We start from the raw sequence: 4483 nt of genomic DNA on the forward strand, positions 1-4483 counted from the left end.
TGAAACGGTTGATAAGATTAAAGATAAAACGTGTTTTAATACACTCCGCATATGTTGTTATTTTACATTCGTTGACGATATTTGATGATTAAAATTCAGCTATAAACCAATATACAGGGCCAGCGCGCTAATCCGAACGTGAATCGTGCAGTGGGTCGTTCGGATTAGGGATTCGTTCGGATTACTGAATGTTTATTGAGAGAAAAAATGGAAATTTCTGGTTTATCAAAATGTTCGTTTTTTATGACATCTCAACATATATGAAGAGGAATATGGAAGTCTAGGCATTTACGGAGCTTACGACCGTCATAGGTTGGTTTAAAGTTATCACTTTACACACGTGTAACATTCACCAATTCCACCAACCACAACCACAACCACACTACTTAAGTTCTATATATATGAACATATACCATATGATCCGCACTACTTAAGTTCTATATATATAAACATATACTATATGATCCGGTTTTGAAACATTTTATAAGAATCCCTAAAATTTTCACTTGTAGTATCTATTGGTGAGACGAAGAAGATTTTTTGTTGGGTAGAAACTCTTATATTTGTATGTGAGGTCCGAATCCTGGACTTTAATCACATACATGAGAAACGCCAGAAAATATCCAATTCATTTTATTTTTTTAGCTTTTTTTGGCCGGATAATTTAATTTTTATTTAGATACTGAATGAGTAATTAAAAAAATATCACTTATTATTTTATCTTGAAAAAATCAGATATAACCATTTGAAGCAGAAAATAGTGTGCCTTGAATTTTCTTTCTTTTCTGTTTAACTAGATTGATACACAGCCACAAGCACTAGCTGGTACAGTGGTCTTAAAAACTAATTCCGCAATTCGCAGATGTATATTATAAAGAAAAATTAGCTGACTAACTTATTAACCATCACGCTGCTCCTCTACAAAGGTAGGCAGAGAGAACGGCATACCAATTCATATTTGCTGACAATCTTCGCCTCTTCCACATTCATGCATTTATCATATATACCCGCCGATTATTCCGACTCTTTCACCAGACCATTTTTTTTACTATTTATTTTTTATTATTTCCTTTAGTGTTTCTATCCTGCTTATAAATACAATTTAAATTAACAGATAACAGTAATTACTACACTCATATTATTTTTTGACATCTCATCAAAGATGAAGAAGAATATGGAAGTCTGGAGATGAGATGTCAAAAAATAATATGAAAATAACTCCTGTAATTGGAGATAATCCCGATTTTATGAACAACTATTTATGAAGGTAAAGCACTGCAGTTTAGCTTCCCTACTCTCCCACTTTCATGTATTTAAAATACCAGATGTTTTCCTCAGTCTTGCTCTGCTTCTGTTGCTAACAACATAGGTACCCTTCTAAAAATAATAATAATTTAGTTTTATTATTATTTCTTTGCTCATTCGATTCACATGCCCAGACCATCTCAACACACCTTTCTTAATTTAATCGATAATGCTCATCTCAGCCTTGCATTCTTTCCTTTTATCACTATTCAAACATATATCATTCATATCCCATCCTTGTCTCATGTCTCTTCTTATTTATAGACTTTTCTTATGCATAGGTTTGAAGAACTGTAATTGGTACTCATGATTTTTTTGTAATCTGTTTTATCATATATTGTAACTGTTGTTTTTCCTTCCAATAAAATAAAATAAAATAGTTTTTCCGCAAATTTTCTGAATAAACGTGATCCTTTTTTATGAAAAATTTATTTATGATGTTGTGAGAACAATGAAACGTAAGCTGTACTTTAAACGTAAACACAGCAGTCTATTTATTCACAAAGTAAAATCAATTGGCACTATCCTCAGGACAATCTGACATTCTGCCCACCAGACTATTTAGCCATTGTATGGGGTAATAAATGTTGTTCGTTCGTTAGGCAACATGTGAAAATAAAACCTCGTTTTAACTGTGAAATCAAGATTTAGGGGTCGAACTGTAAAAAGGGTGTTTTAGAGCTCCTTTTAGTGTATTATAAATCATGCCTTTTTATGTGTTATGCCTTCTGTCACACAAATTATTTTTTTATATTATTTTGAGTGGTGGCGTATTGAGTCTACGAAAATTCGAGTTGCTATACATCGTAAAAATAAATGATATTTTGGTTATGAAAATTATGAAATTAGTTTTCATTTCGTTTATAAAACAACCATCCACAATCGCTAAACTTCAGAAAAATTGCTGTTTACAGTTAACGTAATTTTATTTATATATTAAATTTTTAAATCATGCGCTGATTCTTCGAGTCTACTCATTTGTATTTTATTGTTAAAAAACACATAAAAATTCATTTTGTGACAATTGTTTCGCATTTCAAACCAATTTCAAATGACATTCGTTCTTAAATGTTATAACAAAGCGAAACAATTGTCACAAAATTTATTTTGATGTGTTTTATAACAATAAAATACAATTTAGTAGACTCGAAAAATCAGTGTTTGATTTTAACATTTAATATATCAATTAGAATGGAATTCTACAAATTAAACGCCAAATCTATAAAAATAATATAATTTCAGTTAATGACACACTGACTTTTTTCATTAAGGTTTATATATCAAAACATGTGTCAGCTTGTGGTTCCGTGGTTAGTGTCGCTTGTTCTGATTTAGAGATTCTGGACTCGAATCCACTCAAGCAGATCACTGAGACTCGAATACTAAAAATAGTAAAAAAAAACTAAAACTACCTACTTAAGTATCAACCCTTTTTCCCGCAGGGGCAGGCAGAGGGAATAGAACACCGCACCAATCTATGTTTGTAAATAATCCTCCCCTCTTCCACATTCATGTATTTCCTCATACATACCCGGTGATTATTTTGACTCCTGACCTAACCACATTCAAGTATTTGAAATGGTTGATCATGCCAAGGTTTTCCTCTATATCACATAAATATAGATCTTTAATACATTTTTGTAGTTGATAACGGTCATAATTATACATTGTGGTTATGTAAGTTTATCATTTCTAGTGTGCTGAAATGTCGATGACCTTGTCTGAGATATCAGTATTTCGACACGCAAAGTGAATAACGCTGTATCGGCAAAACTGTTACCTTACTACTAAATATATTTACTATTAATTTCATTTTTAATTGTTAAGTACAACTTTAAAAAAAAAGTATATTGCGACACATGTTTCGATGCATTCTGCATCATTTTCAAATACCATTTGCGGTATTATTTATTGATTCAGCTTTAACTTTGTGAAATGGATTTTTTTTCTAAATACGACACCATTATTATCTTCTTTTACAGAAAGCCCGTTCCTTAACCCCCAACCCTATATTTATTATTTATAACCTCTTTATATAGCTACCATAATATTTTTTTCTCGTTAGTTGTACTTTTTTAAATATCTTTACTTTTCGAAACTAGTCATGAAATAGTCACTTTCGTGTGTAATGAAATAAAACTCATTAAGTGGAATTATACAAGTGTTTTTATTTAATGCCATACGCGGTGTTTGAAAATGATGCGGAATGCATCGAAACATGTATCACTATTGATTTTAAGAAAACGTGGTATTTAACAAGTAAAACTAAAATACAAAATGGAGAGATATTACATATTACCACAAACTGACAGCCTAATCAATTAATCAAATATATTTCATATAAATGTTGATTTAATATCTAAGATTTTCATTGCCGTTTACACTGTCATTTTCAGGTAATTATAGTGTTGTATTATGATATTTTGAATATCACAGTTGATATAATTTCTCATCAAATTGGTTATCGCAAAAAAAAATCTAATTACCTATCTCGCATAGGTATGCGAATACGTATAACATATAAAAAATAACATAAACAATAACACATAACATATAAAAAAGCCATAACTCTTTTTTCCGAACAAATAATTCATCTTTTAAAACCATTAAATTCTTAATACATTCATAACAAAGCCTTAAAGTGTCGATTTCTTATTTTTGGAGATTCGGCATTACAGTAGGTCGCCTCAATTTACGCTCGGTTTTTAATACCGTTATTTTGTCGGTTCCAACACAGTCGCCGATAGCCGTGATCGTCTAGTGGTTAGGACCCTACGTTGTGGCCGTAGTAACCCAGGTTCGACTCCTGGTCACGGCAGTGTTAGAAACACTGTCATGGTGGTGACATTTTTTTTTTCACTTAAAGAGGCCAATTTCACTTTATTTAAAGACTTTGTTTTTATCCGAAATACTATGAAAGCGTCAGTTTATAATAAAATTTGGATTGTTTTTACCACCTTCATGGTAAATTTCATTAATTGATTCGTCAGTCACTTTGTGATAATGTGTTTCCGTTTTTAATTAAATTTTACTTGGTAACCACCACTATTTTTTACACATCTATTGTGACACGTGTTTCTATGAATTTCGCATCATAAACGAATAAAGACCGCAAATGCGGATTGCATTGAAATGTACCTTTGTTTTGAAACCCAAGTTTGTGTATTCCAATTTAGTG

At 31.2% G+C, this 4483-nt stretch overlaps 1 non-coding gene across 1 annotated transcript; it reads left to right on the top strand.

Annotated features, from left to right (window-relative positions):
* Positions 1-4051: 4051 nt before the first annotated feature.
* On the top strand, positions 4052-4123 carry TRNAH-GUG (transfer RNA histidin (anticodon GUG)). Its single transcript has one exon. It is a non-coding gene; the product is annotated as a tRNA-His (tRNA).
* Positions 4124-4483: the final 360 nt, after the last annotated feature.

This window comes from Brachycentrus maculatus, unplaced genomic scaffold (assembly GCF_059751285.1).
Source record: "Brachycentrus maculatus isolate JH-2025_06_01 unplaced genomic scaffold, ASM5975128v1 h1tg000694l, whole genome shotgun sequence".
In the NCBI taxonomy this organism is placed as follows: Eukaryota; Metazoa; Arthropoda; class Insecta; order Trichoptera; family Brachycentridae; genus Brachycentrus; species Brachycentrus maculatus.